Here is a 20,820-nt window from a genome sequence, read left to right on the forward strand (position 1 = left end):
ATAAGAGCCGCTACTAAATGACTCAATGCTGTAAGTCTCACTGGATAAGAGCCGCTACTAAATGACTCAATGCTGTAAGTCTCACTGGATAAGAGCCGCTACTAAATGACTCACTACTGTAAGCCTCTCTGGATAAGTGCCGCTACTAAATTATTCACTGCTGTAAGTCTCTCTGGATAAGAGACGCTACTAAATGACTCACTACTGCTACTAGACTCACTACTGTAAGTCTCTCTGGATAAGAGCCGCTACTAAATGACTCACTACTGTAAGTCTCTCTGGATAAGAGCCGCTACTAAATGACTCACTAATGTAAGCCTCTCTGGATAAGAGCCGCTACTAAATGATTCACTGCTGTAAGTCTCTCTGGATAAGAGCCGCTACTAAATGACTCACTACTGTAAGTCTCTCTGGATAAGAGCCGTTACTAAATGACTCAATGCTGTAAGTCTCTCTGGATAAGAGCCGCTACTAAATGATTCAGTACTGTAAGCCTCTCTGGATAAGTGCCGCTACTAAATTATTCACTGCTGTAAGTCTCTCTGGATAAGAGCCGCTACTAAATGACTCACTACTGTAAGCCTCTCTGGATAAGAGCCGCTACTAAATGACTCACTACTGTAAGCCTCTCTGGATAAGAGCCGCTACTAAATGACTCACTACTGTAAGTCTCTCTGGATAAGAGCCGCTACTAAATTACTCACTACTGTAAGCCTCTTTGGATAAGAGCCGCTACTAAATGACTCACTACTGTAAGTCTCTCTGGATAAGAGCCGCTACGAAATTACTCACTACTGTAAGCCTCTCTGTATAAGAGCCGCTACTAAATGACTCACTACTGTAAGCCTCTCTGGATAAGAGCCGCTACTAAATTACTGACTACTGTAAGTCTCTCTGGATAAGAGCCGCTACTAAATGACTCACTACTGTAAGCCTCTCTGGATAAGAGCCGCTACTAAATGATTCACTGCTGTAAGTCTCACTGGATAAGAGCCGCTACTAAATGACTCAATGCTGTAAGTCCACTGGATAAGAGCCGCTACTAAATGACTCACTACTGTAAGCCTCTCTGGATAAGTGCCGCTACTAAATTATTCACTGCTGTAAGTCTCTCTGGATAAGAGCCGCTACTAAATTACTCACTACTGTAAGCCTCTTTGGATAAGAGCCGCTACTAAATGACTCACTACTGTAAGTCTCTCTGGATAAGAGCCGCTACGAAATTACTCACTACTGTAAGCCTCTCTGTATAAGAGCCGCTACTAAATGACTCACTACTGTAAGCCTCTCTGGATAAGAGCCGCTACTAAATTACTGACTACTGTAAGTCTCTCTGGATAAGAGCCGCTACTAAATGACTCACTACTGTAAGCCTCTCTGGATAAGAGCCGCTACTAAATGATTCACTGCTGTAAGTCTCACTGGATAAGAGCCGCTACTAAATGACTCAATGCTGTAAGTCCACTGGATAAGAGCCGCTACTAAATGACTCACTACTGTAAGCCTCTCTGGATAAGTGCCGCTACTAAATTATTCACTGCTGTAAGTCTCTCTGGATAAGAGCCGCTACTAAATGACTCACTACTGTAAGCCTCTCTGGATAAGTGCCGCTACTAAATTATTCACTGCTGTAAGTCTCTCTGGAGTCTCTCACTACTGTAAGATAAGAGCCGCTACTAAATGACTCACTACTGTAAGTCTCTCTGGATAAGAGCCGCTACTAAATGACTCACTGTAAGTCCACTGGATAAGAGCCGCTACTAAATGACTCACTACTGGTAAGCCTCTCTGGATAAGAGCCGCTACTAAATGACTGACTGTAAGCCTCTCTGGATAAGTGCCGCTACGAAATGACTCACTACTGTAAGCAACTCTGGATAAGATCCGCTACTAAATGACTCACTACTGTAAGCCTCTCTGGATAAGAGCCGCTACGAAATGACTCACTACTGTAAGCAACTCTGGATAAGATCCGCTACTAAATGACTCACTACTGTAAGCCTCTCTGGATAAGAGCCGCTACTAAATGACTCACTACTGTAAGTCTCTCTGGATAAGAGCCGCTACTAAATGACTCACTACTGTAAGCCTCTCTGGATAAGAGCCGCTACTAAATGACTCACTACTGTAAGTCTCTCTGGATAAGAGCCGCTACGAAATGACTCACTACTGTAAGCAACTCTGGATAAGATCCGCTACTAAATGACTCACTACTGTAAGTCTCTCTGGATAAGAGCCGCTACGAAATGACTCACTACTGTAAGCAACTCTGGATAAGATCCGCTACTAAATGACTCACTACTGTAAGCCTCTCTGGATAAGAGCCGCTACTAAATGACTCACTACTGTAAGCCTCTCTGGATAAGAGCCGCTACAAAATGACTCACTACTGTAAGCCTCTCTGGATAAGAGCCGCTACTAAATGACTCACTACTGTAAGTCTCTCTGGATAAGAGCCGCTACTAAATGACTCACTACTGTAAGTCTCTCTGGATAAGAGCCGCTACTAAATGACTCACTACTGTAAGTCTCTCTGGATAAGAGCCGCTACTAAATGACTCACTACTGTAAGCCTCTTTGGATAAGAGCCGCTACTAAATGACTCACTACTGTAAGTCTCTCTGGATAAGAGCCGCTACGAAATTACTCACTACTGTAAGCCTCTCTGTATAAGAGCCGCTACTAAATGACTCACTACTGTAAGCCTCTCTGGATAAGAGCCGCTACTAAATGACTGACTACTGTCAGTCTCTCTGGATAAGAGCCGCTACTAAATGACTCACTACTGTAAGCCTCTCTGGATAAGAGCCGCTACTAAATGATTCACAGCTGTAAGTCTCTCTGGATAAGAGCCACTACTAAATGACTCACTACTGTAAGTCTCTCTGGATAAGAGCCGCTACTAAATGACTCAATGCTGTAAGTCTCTCTGGATAAGAGCCGCTACTAAATTATTCACTACTGTAAGCCTCTCTGGATAAGTGCCGCTACTAAATGACTCACTACTGTAAGTCTCTCTGGATAAGAGCCGTTACTAAATGACTCACTACTGTAAGCCTCTCTGGATAAGAGCCGCTACTAAATGACTCACTACTGTAAGTCTCTCTGGATAAGAGCCGCTACTAAATGACTCACTACTGTAAGTCTCTCTGGATAAGAGCCGCTACTAAATGACTCACTACTGTAAGTCTCTCGATAAGAGCCGCTACTAAATGACTCACTACTGTAAGCCTCTTTGGATAAGAGCCGCTACTAAATGACTCACTACTGTAAGTCTCTCTGGATAAGAGCCTCTACGAAATTACTCACTACTGTAAGCCTCTCTGTATAAGAGCCGCTACTAAATGACTCACTACTTTAAGCCTCTCTGGATAAGAGCCGCTACTAAATGACTGACTACTGTCAGTCTCTCTGGATAAGAGCCGCTACTAAATGACTCACTACTGTAAGCCTCTCTGGATAAGAGCCGCTACTAAATGATTCACAGCTCTAAGTCTCTCTGGATAAGAGCCGCTACTAAATGACTCACTACTGTAAGTCTCTCTGGATAAGAGCCGCTACTAAATGACTCAATGCTGTAAGTCTCTCTGGATAAGAGCCGCTACTAAATTATTCACTACTGTAAGCCTCTCTGGATAAGTGCCGCTACTAAATGACTCACTACTGTAAGTCTCTCTGGAAGTCTCACTACTGTAAGCCTCTCTTGATAAGTGCCGCTACTAAATTATTCACTGCTGACTCACTACTGTAAGTCTCTCTGGATAAGAGCCGCTACTAAATGACTCACTACTGTAAGCCTCTCTGGATAAGAGCCGCTACTAAATGACTCACTACTGTAAGTCTCTCTGGATATGTGCCGCTTCGAAATTACTCACTACTGTAAGCCTTTCTGGATAAGAGCCGCTAATAAATGACTCACTAATTTAAGCCTCTCTGGATAAGAGCCGCTACTAAATGACTCACTACTGTAAGCCTAAGAGCCGCTACTAAATGACTCACTACTGTAAGCCTCTCTTGATAAGTGCCGCTACTAAATTATTCACTGCTGTAAGTCTCTCTGGATAAGAGCCGCTACTAAATGACTCACTACTGTAAGCCTCTCTGGATAAGAGCCGCTACTAAATGACTCACTACTGTAAGTCTCTCTGGATATGTGCCGCTTCGAAATTACTCACTACTGTAAGCCTTTCTGGATAAGAGCCGCTAATAAATGACTCACTAATTTAAGCCTCTCTGGATAAGAGCCGCTACTAAATGACTCACTACTGTAAGCCTCTCTGGATAAGAGCCGCTACTAAATTATTCACTGCTGTAAGTCTCTCTGGATAAGAGCCGCTAATAAATGACTCACTACTGTAAGCCTCTCTGGATAAGTGCCGCTACTAAATTACTCAGTACTGTAAGTCTCTCTGGATAAGAGCCGTTACTAAATTACTCAGTACTGTAAGTCTCTCTGGATAAGAGCTGCCGCTAAATGACTCAATACTGTAAGTCTCTCTGGATAAGAGCCACTGCTAAATGACAAAAATGTAAACATACAGTAGGCCAACTCATATTCTGTTCTTCTGAAATACATTTTCTTCATATCATAATGTTTCTTTAGACCTGCCTCAAATAAATAATGGATTTATTCTGATGGTCTGTATTTAATAGTCAAGATGCTCCAAAGGTGTCATCAGCAGCTTGTATGCGTGGAGGCTTGGAGACATGTTTATGATAATTACCGTAAGACCGGCAGTCAATAATCAGCTAACAAAATGTAATGATCGCCACCGCCTTAGAACAGACCACCAAAATCAGCGACCTTGTTCTCCAACAACCTCTCCTCTGGCGTGTGCCTGTCTGTCTCTGAGGTTTGGTTTGAAAGCAAAATATTCATTTCCAGCAACTAAAAAAAGGGCATTCAGTGAGTACCATCCGAAAACACTTGACACCAATATCAATTTCACCATATACTGGGCAGCGTACCTTACAGGTACTTGCGAAGATATTTCTGAGAACTAATTCACTATTGTAACTGTGTTATAAGGCTTGTACAACACTGTCATACTGTGTTAGCCACAGTTCACATGTATCAGTGCTGTTTGTGCTGTTTTCCTGAAATGGAGGGAGTGCGGGAGGGAGGGTGGGAGGGAGGGAGGGAGGGAGGAAGGGCAGGCAGGAGGGAGAGCAGGCAGGAGGGAGGGAGGGAAGGATGGCGAGAGGGGGGATGGTGGGAGGGAGGGAGGGCAGGCAGGAGGGAGAGCAGGCAGGAGGGCGGGAGGGAGGGTGGGAGGGAGGGAGGGCAGGCAGGCAGGAGGGAGAGCAGGCGGGAGGGAGGGTGGGAGGGAGGGAGGGCAGGCAGGAGGGAGGGAGGGAGGGAGGGCAGGCAGGAGGGAGAGCAGGCAGGAGGGAGGGAGGGAGGGAGGGAGGGAGGGAGGGAGGGCGGGCGAGAGGGGGGATGGTGGGAGGGAGGGCAGGCAGGAGGGCGGGAGGGAGGGCTGGAGGGAGGGCAGGCAGGAGGGATGGCGAGAGGGAGGGAGGGCGGGATGGCAGGCGGGAGGGCGGGCAGTAGGGAGGGAGGGAAGGCGGGCGAGGCCGATGAACACACAGTGAGGAGGGCGTCAGCCGGGTTGAGAGAGAACCCCAGAGTTTTTTTTAGAGCATGCTGGGTTTATGGAGCTGCTTTTCAGGTGGTCCAGTGGAAAGTAAGGAACTGGAGCACTCAGGCCAGGGTCTGCACAGTGTTGTACTTTTTCCCCCAACTGGGGTGAAAGGCTAAATGTTATTTTTCTCTCTAAGGCGCTCCCTTCGCTTCTCGACTTGTTTTTCCTCACGGCCCTTAATTAGACATCGAAGCACAATCAGAGTATAGCTGTGATTTGGGAGTAATGTTACGAGTGGTGTACCACGGTCTGGGTGGTGCGCCGCGGTCTGGGTGGTGCGCCGCGGTCTGGGTGGTGCGCCGCGGTCTGGGTGGTGCACCGCGGTCTGGGTGGTGCACCGCGGTCTGGGTGGTGCACCGCGGTCTGGGTGGTGTACCACGGTCTGGGTGTAGCTTACTGCATGTATCAGGGATGTGAACAGAGTCAAGTTTGTCCGCTGCTGAGCAACTCTATGACATAATTCATGGCAATGAGAGAGTTTATAGGATTTGCATGTAGGTCACATGTACTGTACATCACCGTGCTTCTCTCACGAAAACCACGAGTCATTTTCTTGTAAGGCTTCATCGTTTTGGGCAACGATGAGGATGAAGATCATGTTGTACCCCACTGAATATAGCACTGTCAGTATACTTCATCCTTAGAATGGCTGCTGGGCATAATAAAGGGGATTATTCAAAATGCAGATACTGTAAGTCCATTTTATCACTGCGGGAGATAAGATGAGAACCAATAACAATATGAGTGGCTGGACCAGTGTGGTTTTCTCAACGTGAAACGGGGAGGGCTGCCCATAAACTCTTTTCATTTCCTCCCTCTCTGGAAACTTTGAAGTCTGACTCCATATTGCTGACGTGAGGCACTTTCGTCAGGGAAAGCGTTGTGGTGCTAGCTCGGCGATTGGAGACAGGTTTGCGTGTTTATAAGGCCCGTTTCTTTGTTGAAAAGTTTGGGGCTGTGTATATTGTATCTAATTTATTTTCTCCCTCAGAGGCACTAACAATGTTCTAGGAAATGCACGTTTTTTTCTCCAAATTCAACCTTTTTTGTTGTTGACACAACTGGAAATAAGTCTACATCAACAGACACAGAACATCGTAACACATTATCATCATATTCCATATATAAACGACATATCAACACCCCATCCACCCCAGCAGCATTACCAGCCTGCATCCCACTGCCGGCTTGCCTTTGAACATAGCAGGGCTGGTCCAGGTCATTCCCTGGATGGTGCTGGAGGGCCAGTAGGGGGCACTCTTCCCTCTGGTCTAAGGAGATCCCAATGCCCAGGGCAGTGAAGGGGGCATTGCCCAGTGTAAGGTGCCATCTTTTGGATGGGGCTTTAAACAGGTTTCCTGACTCTCTGTGGTCATTAAAAATCCCACTTATTGTAAGAGTAGGGGTGTTAACCTCGGTGTCATGGCTAAATTCCTTGGCCCCATTCCATCATGGCCATCTAATCATCCCCCTCATTCCCAATTGGCATAAATCACTCCTCACCTCTCCAGCTGATGTGTGGTGAGCATTCTGACACAAAAATGGCTACCGTGCAGGTAGCCAGGTGGCTACCCAGGTGGGTGCTACACATTGGTGGTGGGTGAGGTGAGTTTCCCCCTACTATGTAAAGCTCTTTGAATATCTCATTTGGTAGAAAAGCGCTATATAAATCCTATTAATAGTTAACTCACGTTAAAAAAAAAATGTTGAGCAGGCTTTGACAGTTGACAGGAGATCTGTGGGTTCAAGAACTGTTTGAAAAGGTTGGTGGCGGAGACTGTTAGAATCCATTTACAATATGACATTCAAAATGAAACGGCAAGTTGAGCCAGCTATCACCGTACAGGTTCCGTTTTGTATTGAGAACATGTTACGCATGGGTAATAAGATACACAGACAACTGTCTTTACTCTTAGGATATCTTTCACCACTCTCAATGGGAAGTTCTCACAAACACACATAGGTCTCCACCCCGGGTGCTTACACTGAAGAAATGCCATCTTGATATTAGCAGAAGTCTGCAAAGAAGAGTATTTTGACAGACTAATCTCATCAGAGTCAAGCTGTTCCAATAAAGACAATGTGAGTGTTTGTTGTGAGATTACGTTGAATCTGTGTATACATTTAATTAAAGGCTATATGAAAAAATATATATACAGTACCAGCCAAAAGTATTATATATACAGTGCCTTGCGAAAGTATTCGGCCCCCTTGAACTTTGCGACCTTTTGCCACATTTCAGGCTTCAAACATAAAGATATAAAACTGTATTTTTTTGTGAAGAATCAACAACAAGTGGGACACAATCATGAAGTGGAACGACATTTATTGGATATTTCAAACGTTTTTAACAGATCAAAACTGAAAAATTGGGCGTGCAAAATTATTCAGCCCCTTTACTTTCAGTGCAGCAAACTCTCTCCAGAAGTTCAGTGAGGATCTATGAATGATCCAATGTTGACCTAAATGACTAATGATGATAAATACAATCCACCTGTGTGTAATCAAGTCTCCGTATAAATGCACCTGCACTGTGATAGTCTCAGAGGTCCGTTAAAAGCGCAGAGAGCATCATGAAGAACAAGGAACACACCAGGCAGGTCCGAGATACTGTTGTGAAGAAGTTTAAAGCCGGATTTGGATACAAAAAGATTTCCCAAGCTTTAAACATCCCAAGGAGCACTGTGCAAGCGATAATATTGAAATGGAAGGAGTATCAGACCACTGCAAATCTACCAAGACCTGGCCGTCCCTCTAAAGTTTCAGCTCATACAAGGAGAAGACTGATCAGAGATGCAGCCAAGAGGCCCATGATCACTCTGGATGAACTGCAGAGATCTACAGCTGAGGTGGGAGACTCTGTCCATAGGACAACAATCAGTCGTATATTGCACAAATCTGGCCTTTATGGAAGAGTGGCAAGAAGAAAGCCATTTCTTAAAGATATCCATAAAAAGTGTTGTTTAAAGTTTGCCACAAGCCACCTGGGAGACACACCAAACATGTGGAAGAAGGTGCTCTGGTCAGATGAAACCAAAATTGAACTTTTTGGCAACAATGTAAAACGTTATGTTTGGCGTAAAAGCAACACAGCTCATCACCCTGAACACACCATCCCCACTGTCAAACATGGTGGTGGCAGCATCATGGTTTGGGCCTGCTTTTCTTCAGCAGGGACAGGGAAGATGGTTAAAATTGATGGGAAGATGGATGGAGCCAAATACAGGACCATTCTGGAAGAAAACCTGATGGAGTCTGCAAAAGACCTGAGACTGGGACGGAGATTTGTCTTCCAACAAGACAATGATCCAAAACATAAAGCAAAATCTACAATGGAATGGTTCAAAAATAAACATATCCAGGTGTTAGAATGGCCAAGTCAAAGTCCAGACCTGAATCCAATCGAGAATCTGTGGAAAGAACTGAAAACTGCTGTTCACAAATGCTCTCCATCCAACATCACTGAGCTCGAGCTGTTTTGCAAGGAGGAATGTGAAAAAATTTCAGTCTCTCGATGTGCAAAACTGATAGAGACATACCCCAAGCGACTTACAGCTGTAATCGCAGCAAAAGGTGGCGCTACAAAGTATTAACTTAAGGGGGCTGAATAATTTTGCACGCCCAATTTTTTAGTTTTTGATCTGTTAAAAAAGTTTGAAATATCCAATAAATGTCATTCCACTTCATGATTGTGTCCCAATTGTTGTTGATTCTTAACAAAAAAATACAGTTTTATATCTTTATGTTTGAAGCCTGAAATGTGGCAAAAGGTCGCAAAGTTCAAGGGGGCCGAATACTTTCGCAAGGCACTGTATATATATATATATATATATATATATATATATATACACACACACACACACAGTACCAGACCAAAGTTTTACCTACTCATGCCAGGGTTTTTCTTAATTTTTTACTTTTGTCTACATTGTTGACTAATTGAAGACATGAAGGTCAGTCAATCCAGAAAATTGCAAGAAAATTTCTTCCAAGTGCAGTCGCAATAACCATCAAGCGCTATGATGAAACTGGCTCTCATGAGGACCGCTACAGGAAAGGAAGACCCAGAGTTACCTCTGCTGCAGAGGATAAGTTCATTAGAGTTACCAGCCTCAGATTGCAGCCCAAATAAATGCTTCACAGAGTTCAAGTAACAGACACATCTCAACATCAACTTTTCAGAGGAGACCTTCATGGTCAAATTGCTGAAAAGTAATCACTTCTAAAGGACACCAATAAGATGGAGAGACTTGCGTTGGCCAAGAAACACAAGTAATGGACATTAGACCGGTGGAAATTTGTCCTTTGGTCTGATGAGTCCAAATTTGAGATTTTTGGTTCTAACCCAGTGTCTTTGTGAGGCTCAGAGTAGGTGAACGGATGATCTCTGCATGTGGGGTGACAAGCGTTGGTGGCGGCTCCTGTGCGGGTCGTAGCCCCCACCCAGACCACGATCCGGCCATGGAGCCGGGCTGAAAGCCGTGCCCGGACTGGGCACTGGAGCAGAGGAAGGCTCCAGCCTTGGAGCGATACTGGATGCTGTGCCTGGACTGGGCACCGGAGCAGAGGAAGGCTCCGGCCATGGGGCTGGGTTGGACGCCGTGTCTGGACTGGGCACCGGAGCAGAGGAAGGCTCCGGCCATGGAGCTGGGTTGGACGCCGTGTCTGGACTGGGCACCTGCACAGAGGAAGGCTCCTGCCATGGAGCGGGAGTGGACGCCGTGCCTCGACTGGGCACCGGCGCAGAGGAAGGCTCCTGCCATGGAGCGGGACTGGACACTGTGCCTAGACATCGGCGCAGAGAAAGGCCTTGGAACGGGACTGAACACCGTGTCAGAGCGTGTCTCCTAGTCACACCCTGACATAAACCACCATAGAGAATTCCGAGAGCTCTCTATGGTCAGGGTGTGACAATAGTTTGGATGTCTTCACTATTGTTCTATTATTCTCCAATGTAGAAAATAGAAAACATAAAGTGAGAGGGCATGCATGTTCTCCATAGTCCATTATGAATAAGAAATCGTTTTTTATAGCCTACAGCATGGGTCCCCCTGGCCTACAGCAACCTAATTCATGAAAAATGTATCCATTAAATCTTTCCGGTCATGTAGACCCAAACAGAACAACATTTTTATCCATATCTTTCACATCATATCTTTCCTAAATGTCTTTGTTTGCAGGTTTTCACCACGAGAATAACAGCAGCGGTAGAGCATAGCACCGTCAAGTTCATATAATCACAGCCGGAATCAGATTAACAGAGCCCTAAAGGTCCTGGTCTAAAGTAGTGCATTATATAGGAGATACACTGCCTTAAAGTAAGTATTCATACCCTTTGACTTACTCCACAATTTGTTGTGTTACAGCCTGAAATCTAAATGGATTATATCAATTTTTGTTGCACAATCAAGGTGTGTAAAGCACTTAGAGACTCACAGCCAATAAATGCTGTAACTGTTTTAAAGTCACCATTGGCCTCATGGTGAGATCCCTGTGCAGTTTCCTTCCTCTCCGGCAACTGAGTTAGGAAGGACGCCTGTATCTTAGTAGTGACTGGGTGTATTGATACACCATCCAAAGTGTAATTAATAACTTCACCGTGCTCAAAGGGATATTCAGTGTCTGCTTATTTTTTTTTTTACCCCATGTACCAACAGGTGCCCTTCTTCACGAGGTATTGGAGAACCTCGCTGGTCTTTGGGGTGGAATCTTTGTTTAAAATTCACTGCTTGACTGAGGGACCTTACAGATAATTGTATGTGTAGGGTACAGTGATGAGGTAATCATTAAAAAATAATGTTGAACACTGTTATTGAACACAGAGTGAGTCCACTTAATGCATCACGTGACTTGTTAAGCAACATTTTTACTCCTGGACTTATTTAGGCTTGCCATAACAAAGGGGTTGAATATCTATTGACTCAAGACATTTCAGCTTTTCATTTTTAATACATTTCTAAAAACATAATTCAAAGTTGACATAAATTAGGTAGTGTGTGTAGGCCAGTGACAAACAATCTCAATTGAATCCATTTTAAATTCAGGCTGTAACGCAACACAATGTGGGAAAAGTGAAGAGGTGTGAAGACACTTTATGATGCCATTTGTGACGCAGAAACTTATTACAGACATTGTTTCAGATTCGCTATGTCATGTTTTTTCCCCTAAATACACTTTCCCCCTAAACAGGTTGTCTCATCCTGTTTATTTGTCTTGACTGTAGTGTCTCTGTATGCCTGGTTACCATTATCAAAGGTGAGGCACTTCTTTTTTTCTACAGGGTGCTGATGTGCTGTCATTATTTTGTCAGTACACTGTGAGCTCATTTTGAATTAAATGGAGATGTTCTTAAATGGGATCGTCCATAAATAGACTTTGGATGAAGTGTTGAAATAACCCCACCAATAATTATCGCAATGATTGATCCTTACATCATGATTTCACAATGGTAGGATCTCTATTGGTGTTGTTGGTATAAGATACAATGTCATCCATAATCATTATTTTATCACCATCCAGTATTAATTATCTTCCCAGGAATGTAGCTAAATTCTCCAAATCAGTCTAATCCAACATAAGCTTTTCTATTTAGAGTGACCATCAACTTCCATTGCATGCAGTCACATAAAACAATGATTGCCAGCATGCAATGGTCCCCACACAATTTCTACCAATCAAAACACAATGATCACTTGACAAGACATGAGGTCATTCCTCCTCCACTTCCTCCTCCACTTCCTCCCACCCGCTGCGATATCGCCATAGTGACATCAAAATGTGGAAAAAGCCAAGGGGTGTGAATACTTTCTGAGGGCAGTGTAGCTATTCCTGGGGGATGTAAGACCAAGTCATTAAACCTTTAAACCCTTCCTATTGTCCTCCATTGTCTTCCACCAAGTGACCTATGAACACTCAGCTCGACTGGAGGACACCGAGGCAGGAGGTTCTGAGAGGCGAGGAAAGTGGAGGACAGCTAAAACAAAAAGGGTACGGATGGTGTCAGAGATGCAAGGACATGCAGAGAGGCTTTTACGTCTCCATGGTAGGATGAGAAATGGCCTCTGGTTGCTCCACTCATCACCAAAATGCAGCCATTAACCCAAGATTAATCATTGTGTCACGCAGTAGAAGAGGCCAACCAGAGTGAAGAATCACACCATAGATGTTTCCATATTAATTGTTCCAAAGATTGTCATATTTTATATTTAACTAGGCAAGTCAGTTAAGAACAAATTCTTATTTATTAATGATGGCCTAGGAACAGTGGGTTAACTGCCTGTTCAGGGGCAGAACAACAGATTTGTTTGTACCTTGTCAGCTCGGGGGTTTGAACTTGCAACCTTTCGGTTAATGCTCTAACCACTAGGCTACCCTGCCTCCCCATATAACAATCCTTCACTCCTTTCATACAGTTTGGTTCACACCATTGATTGAGTGAGAGGTAATCAAAAGGTATCGGTGCGATCGTGACATTTTTTAACATAATAAGTGTGATGTAATGTAAACATTTTGACAAAGGATTTTTATTCCTCTTAATTCTGCTATCTGTAACCTCAGTTTTTTCAGAACTTTTAACACAGATCCAAACGATGTAATGTGTCAAATGTTGCCTCTCTGGACCCCCCTTGCTCATTAATGTCTGAGATATTACATTTAAGTATCTTTTTCAAACACAACGAGTCTTCGTGAAGCAAATGGGGAACAGGATCTAAGGCAACACAGGTTGCATTATGACGTGGTTGTAGATGAAGCACACTCTCGTGACGAGTAACCTGAGACCTGTGCGACTTGTGTTAGCTTCCCAAGCGAATGCCCAGGCTTTGGCTCAGGTGGCTGGACTAGGTTACAATCTTGTGGTCCGCGGTGAGAACCTCGTTCGTCACAACATCATATCTGATGACGCTCTTCAGCCACTGTTGGTCACTGTTAGTTTAGAACCTCCCCACCAATCCCCACAGCCTCGTACCTCCATCATCTGGAGAACCATTAAATGGAGCGAGAACGCAAAGCTCAACCAATCAGTAGGAGTCCTTACACCATGTGTTACGCCCATGTATACTACGGCATTGTTGAATACTCATTTCTCATTGGCTTGAAGGGAATTCTAGAAGGGCATTCTAGAAGGGTGTTCTACCAATGGCTACATTATGAAGTTCATTATTATTGCATGTTCTATGTTTGAGCTGCTTTTGAAAGCAAAACTCGAATTGAAAACATTATTGGTATTGTTGAATTACATTTTCATAATAGCAAGCTAGAAGGAATGGTTTGGTTAGCTAAACTAGTTAGTCTATTCGTTTGGTTTGTAAGGCAATTCAATTGTTGTCACATTTATACCGCCAAAACGAATACATTTCTAGCAGCAAAATGGGTTACATTACAGCGGGGTATAATAGTGACAATCAACTCGGAGTTCTATGTTCTTCTCTGGAAGAGAATGCAACTCTGTTGAAGGTTAATGCCACTCTGCTGTTGAAGGTCAATGCCCCTCTGCTGTTGAAGGTCAATGCCCCTCTGCTGTTGAAGATCAATGCCCATCTGCTGTTGAAGGTCAATGCCCCTCTGCTGTTGAAGGTCAATGCCCATCTGCTGTTGAAGGTCAATGCCCCTCTGCTGTTGAAGGTCAATGCCCCTCTGCTGTTGAAGATCAATGCCCCTCTGCTGTTGAAGGTCAATGCCCCTCTTCTGTTGAAGGTCAATGCCCCTCTGCTGTTGAAGGTCAATGCCCCTCTGCTGTTGAAGGTCAATGCCCCTCTGCTGTTGAAGGTCAATGCCCCTCTGCTGTTGAAGGTCAATGCCCCTCTGCTGTTGAAGGTTAATGCCCCTCTGCTGTTGAAGGTTAATGCCCCTCTGCTGTTGAAAGTTAGAACACAGCTTCCACGTCGTGCATTATTTTCCGCAGAAAACAGAGCCCCTCTAGTTGATTATCCGTTATGTGTCACTTTCCCTCGTATGTGTCACTCAACCACCACCAACCTTCAACCTTCTTCAGACAGGCGTCTGCAAAATGACCGGATCAAAGTCAACGGTTGAAGTCAACAACTTCAGACGGTCACACCACTTTCCAGGCAACAGTCTAAGCCAACAACTTCAGAGGTTCACACCACTTTCCAGGCAACAGTCTAAGCCAACAACTTCAGAGGTTCACAACACTTTCCAGGCAACAGTCTAAGCCAACAACTTCAGATGGTCACAACACTTTCCAGGCAACAGTCGAAGTCAACAACTTCAGAGGTTCACAACACTTTCCAGGCAACAGTCTAAGTCAACAACTTCAGAGGTTCACACCACTATCCAGTCAACAGTCGAAGTCAACAACTTCAGATGGTCACACCACTTTCTAGTCAACAGTCGAAGTCAACAACTTCAGACGGTCACATCACTTTCCAGGCAACAGTCTAAGCCAACAACTTCAGAGGTTCACACCACTATCCAGTCAACAGTCGAAGTCAACAACTTCAGAGGTTCACACCACTATCCAGTCAACAGTCGAAGTCAACAACTTCAGATGGTCACACCACTTTCCATTCAACAGTCGAAGTCAACAGCTTCAGATGGTCACACCACTCTCTATTCACCACTCAATCTGACAGATAGGGAGGCAGGCAGGGAGGGAGGGAGGGAGCGAGGGCGGGCGGGAGGGAGGGAGGGAGCGAGGGCGGGATGGAGGGAGGGAGCGAGGGCGGGATGGAGGGAGGGAGGGAGGGCGGGATGGAGGGAGGGAGGGAGGGCGGGATGGAGGGAGTGAGGGAGGGCGGGATGGAGGGAGGGAGGGGCACCATTCTGAGCACTGTGGCCCAGGCAGGCCAGCCCTAGGTGGCCCATGTGTCACCTTTCATCCTGACAGGCCATCACAGAAGGAGTGAAAGGGGGGAACAAGGTGGGGATCACTTACCTCTCCACCTAGCCTCTGGTGCCAAATCAGATAGGCTAGCTAGGGCATACCGCTGGAGTGACTCTGATGTCGTACAAAAACAGAGCACTAGTTTCAAGTTTCAAGGAAATAGTGGAGAGAAGCAACAATCCATGAAATTATGGATGCCTAGCTTATGTCAGTATCAGGTAACAACGGGCAAGAACTTCAATGCAAGTAGCTGATGAAGAAGGACATTACAAACAAGGGCTGTGAAAGGGGAGATCCATTTAGATTTCCCACCACTAATATGGTGGGGAAAGGTCCATAGTGCACAGGGGCACTGTAAGTGGTGTTTCCTAGACAAAACCCTTCAAAACAAATTCCCCTTCCTTCACTTTCAAAACGTAACGCTGCGGAAAACGTAAAGGATATGCTACGGCGATGCTGGCACTGGGACTTTGTTTCATACGCACTTTTGGCTTCGAAGATAAAAATAGATGATGTCAATTGTCGCATTTAATTGTAACTTTCGGCAGAAGTTTCTGACTGTTATCTAGCCTCAAACGCTGGCAATCAAATCGAGTCACATGGTGCTCCTGAGGTAAGCAGCTCATTCCATAGGTTCGTATTGCATATCCCTGTGTTATTAGCAATCTTTGTTTGTGCTTCTGGCACATAATAGTGAATGGGCAGAGGTTCATGAGGTTGACACCAGGCCCGGGTTCTCAAATCGTGGCTGTTGGGACAATTGTGTTGACAACGCCAAAATGGTAATATTGTGTTGCAATTGCAATATACCTTTATGGATTAGACTTGTAATAAAGTCTTCAAACATTTCAATAGTTAATTTGTCTTCGATGAATCACTTTGTCTCTTTGTTTTTATCGGATTAGTCATTCAAAGGAAATGAACATGTTGAGAACAAGTTGAACGGTCTTTATTAGCTTTTTCCTGTAATCTTTTTTTTTATGATTAATTCAAATGATGTTTGTTACATCATGTGCCAACTTCAGGTTGGTACGACTTGGAGACTTCTGCAGGCTATGGCAATAATTGGTTGGTTTCGATCATCAGCTGTACTTTTTCAATGATAGAGCACAACTTTAATCAGATCATTATTGTGTATAGTGACTATTATTGCCAAACCAACCGCTTGTATGATGATTGTTTTGATTTAATTATATTTATTTATATGCAAATGCATCCCCTCTAATAACAACAAATTAGCAATGCTTCACCCAAAAGTCACATGGGTTAGATATGCATGTCAAAGCTGGTTTATGTGATCTGGGTCATGTTCACAAAAATGTTTTGCAATAGAAAATAATTGTTTCTTATTGGTCAAATTCACATAGTACCTCCCAGTTTCACTGTGTTTCTGAACTTTTTCCCATTTGTGCCTACTGAACAAGACCCTGATCTCTGGCCTTGACGCTTTATCGTCAAATCCCTGGCCTGCGGATGGAACAATGCCTGGCCTTCCCTTGCCCTGTAGGTGGCCTAGGTTCTTGTGAAAATCTATTCCACATTTTGGCTGTTCCTTAGGCCTCTCTAACCTTTTCTGCTCTAAGCTCTCTACTTCAGTGTGAATGCCTCAGCTGAGCCTCATGCTGCACTCTTAGAAAAAAAGGTACTATCTAGAACCTTAAAGGGTTCTCGTCTGTCCCCATAGGATAACCCTTTGAAGAACCCTTTCTGGTTCCAAGTAGAGACATTTTGGGTTCCATGTAAAACCCTAAACTGAGCCCAGTGTATACCTGGGATCACCCCCTATAATAACCTGAGCACAGTGTATCCCTGGGATCTCCCTCTATAATAACCTGAGCCCAGTGTATCCATGGGATCTCCCTCTATGATAACCTGAGCACAGTGTATACCTGGGATCTCCCCCTATAATAACCTGAGCCCAGTGTATCCCTGGGATCTCCCTCTAATAAACTGAGCCCAGTGTATCCCTGGGTTCTCCCCCTATAATAACCTGAGCACAGTGTATCCCTGGGATCTCCCCCTATAATAACCTGAGCACAGTGTATACCTGGGATCTCCCCCTATAAAAACCTGAGCCCAGTGTATGCCTGGGATCTCCCTCTAATAACCTGAGCCCAGTGTATCCCTGGGTTCTCCCCCTATAATAACCTGAGCCCAGTGTATACCTGGGATCTCCCCCTATAATAACCTGAGCCCAGTGTATCCCTGGGATCTCCCCCTATAATAACCTGAGCACAGTGTATACCTGGGATCTCCCCTTATAATAACCTGAGCCCAATGTATACCTGGGATCTCCCTCTATAATAAACTGAGCCCAGTGTATCCCTGGGATCTCCCCCTATAATAACCTGAGCCCAGTGTATCCCTTGGATCTCCCCCTATAATAACCTGAGCCCACTGTATCACTCAGATCTACTAAAGACTCATGCTCATTTCTGTCAGGTATAACCCTAAAAATATACATTTTTTGTATTATACTCAATTGTATACACCTTTTATTTTCCAATCTACAAAATCTGAACCAACATGGCTGCGTTTACACAGGCAGCCAAATTCTGATATTTTTTTTCCCTCTAATTGGTCTTTTGATCAATCAGATCAACTCTGAAAAAGATCTGACTTGAAAATATCCAACGTCATTCGTCAAAAGACACATTTAGATAAAAGGATCAATTATTTATAGCCTAAGTGTTTTATGCAACCTTATCGGACGCCTAGCCTATTTTGCCAAAAAGGATTTAGAGTTGTAGATATAACGGTAATATTTTGAGAATGTGGTTTTTAACAACCATCATACTATATGATTCAATACAATATGCCTATCATATTTTTCAAAATATTAGAAATAAAAAAAATTACATTACTCTATGCATGCCAACATATTGGGCAAGTGGTAAGAGTAAGGCAAAGTGTGAAGGTGAAAATGATTTCAAATGTTTTTACCATTGCGTGCTATAGAGTTCACACCTGGTGATGCCTCATTGTGAGGGTTCGTCATCACTATCTTTCCTTTGCGGTACAGTTCCCTCAAACTGTCGTGATTGCCAGCTGAGATAAACTTTCTGAGTTGATTTGACTCCTGGCTCAGAGGCAGTGTGTTAAAGGGAAGATTTCAGAGTTAGGTTTCTGTTAAACATTCTGATTGGTTTCATCCCTCCGTCTAAAAGTCACAATACGACATATCACTTGACGTGTGTATTTTGGGAGAGATTTATATTTCATCCAAATTTGACTTTTAAGTCATGTCGGAAAAGTGTTCGGAAAATTACGTCAAGAGAAGAACACACGAGTGACTACTCATCAGGAGTGAAGGCAATTCAGCGAAAACAAAGACATACCTTGAAATATACAAATACATCAATGTGATTGGTATTTGACCATTAATTTAAAAATGTGTTCTTTTTATTTAACTAGGCAAGTCAGTTAAGAACAAATTCTTATTTACAATGACGGCCTACTCCAGCCAAATCCATACGGCACTGGACCAATTGTGCGCTGCCTTCTGGGACTCCCAATCACAGCCAGATGTGATACAGCCTGGATTTGAACCAGGTATTATCGTGACACCTCTTACACTGAGATGCAGTGCCGTAGACCACTGCGCCACTCAGGAGCGTTTCAACAAAACATGCGGCGAAGTTGGAGTTGTTGTAGCTTCTGTTGTAGCTAGCTAGCTATCTTATTCCATCCCCATACACCCATTCTAGATCTGAGTGGGCCAGTTCCTTTTGCATTGGCCGTGGAGCACTGAGATAACTGGCTATCTTCTTTTTTCATCATTTACTAGCAACTTAACATGACAAAACTCTTTGGGCAATTTAGTACCTATTTACTCGATTCGCCGCCATGGCATCACAGAAGCCACCATCAGGCTGTTATTTTCTTAACATCAAAGCTGCAACGGTAAATTTTATTTTTATTTTTTATGAATATAATTCAAATTGCGAAAATAGAAGTGTATATATATTTTTTTCTTTCTGATAAACTTTTGTATAAAGACTGTTTAGATGGAATGTAATCAATATAGGTTGTTAGATTTGCAGAAGATATATCCATGCAACTTTTCCTTTCAACATCGTCCTAAAACCGACTCTGAGCTGGGAGTTGTCTTTGTCTATAAAAATAGTTTTTTAAAATTCTAGGACCTTTCCTGAGATGTTTAGTGGATAGGGGCCCAGTTACACGCCTGTGTAAACGTAGCTTAAGAATTCTAGCATGAAAAATCAAATGCTTAATGTTCTCGGAACCCAGGCGCTTTTGCTAATCAGTGTGTGTGTGTGGATTGAATTATGTGATGACGTGACAGTTGTCTCTGCCAATCTATGCAAAACCCTCGGTGTGTACAAAGGTATCAGTTACACGCCACCCATCCATCCCAGATGCACAAACACAGAAACAGTAACATCATCCACACTTTTTCCCCGCTACGCAGCATTATGCCCATAAATCATTTCCTACGCCGTGTTTTTTTGAGGATTTACAGCAATAATAGGCTATATCTGCCATTCACATCCTGTTCTATTCGCTAGGAAAAACGATAGGCTACGGATCTTAAGATTTCAGTTTTCTGTTGCGGCATTACCTTTTTCTAACCTCGCCTCAAACCCGATCCTGTGTTTCTGTGGGTTACCTGCACAATCTGAGGTCAGATAGCTTTGAAATAGCACTGGGCCCTGCGTAACAATGTTTCTGATTGAATCCACATGACCCCCTTTCTCCTGCTTGATCGTGTTGACTTTCAGGGAGGGTCTGCTGGTAAAGCATGAAGACTGCTTGTACAATAATATTGCCACTGTCACATCTAATAGATATCCTGGCTATGTATGTGTCATTTGGTGCTGGGATTTCCGTTATTGTTTTGTCTATAGGTGGAGGTCTTTCTTCTGAGGGGAATGGGATGTGTTTCCTTTTTTTTCTCAAGTGCATGAGGTCATGTAGTGGGCGTGGACACTTTATGTTAGGGTTCAGTCCTTCCAAGAACTCCCTGTCTATGGCTGGTCACACACAGCGTTCTGGATCAGCTGATGTCCTCTCCTTATCTCTGCCTGAGGGCCCTGTCACACTGGACTACCACACACTGGGATTATGCTCTGTTAGCTCAAAGGGAAACTGGTATTTGTCACTGTTAAGTCACAGTTACACCAATGTGAACAGTGGCCAACTAGCTGTAAAGCATTATTGTTGTATTTTTCCTAATGTTTGATTTACAAAAGGTGCTTGAAGAGAGTTTAAAGTGTCAAATTCTCATCACAATGTTATCTTATCAAATATTTTACAAGGAAGCTAGCATGTTTCGTTACCTGGACCTGAATGTACCGAAGTAGGCCAAGG

The sequence above is a fragment of the Oncorhynchus clarkii genome, chromosome 1 (genome assembly GCF_045791955.1).
Source record: "Oncorhynchus clarkii lewisi isolate Uvic-CL-2024 chromosome 1, UVic_Ocla_1.0, whole genome shotgun sequence".
Classification (NCBI taxonomy): Eukaryota; Metazoa; Chordata; class Actinopteri; order Salmoniformes; family Salmonidae; genus Oncorhynchus; species Oncorhynchus clarkii.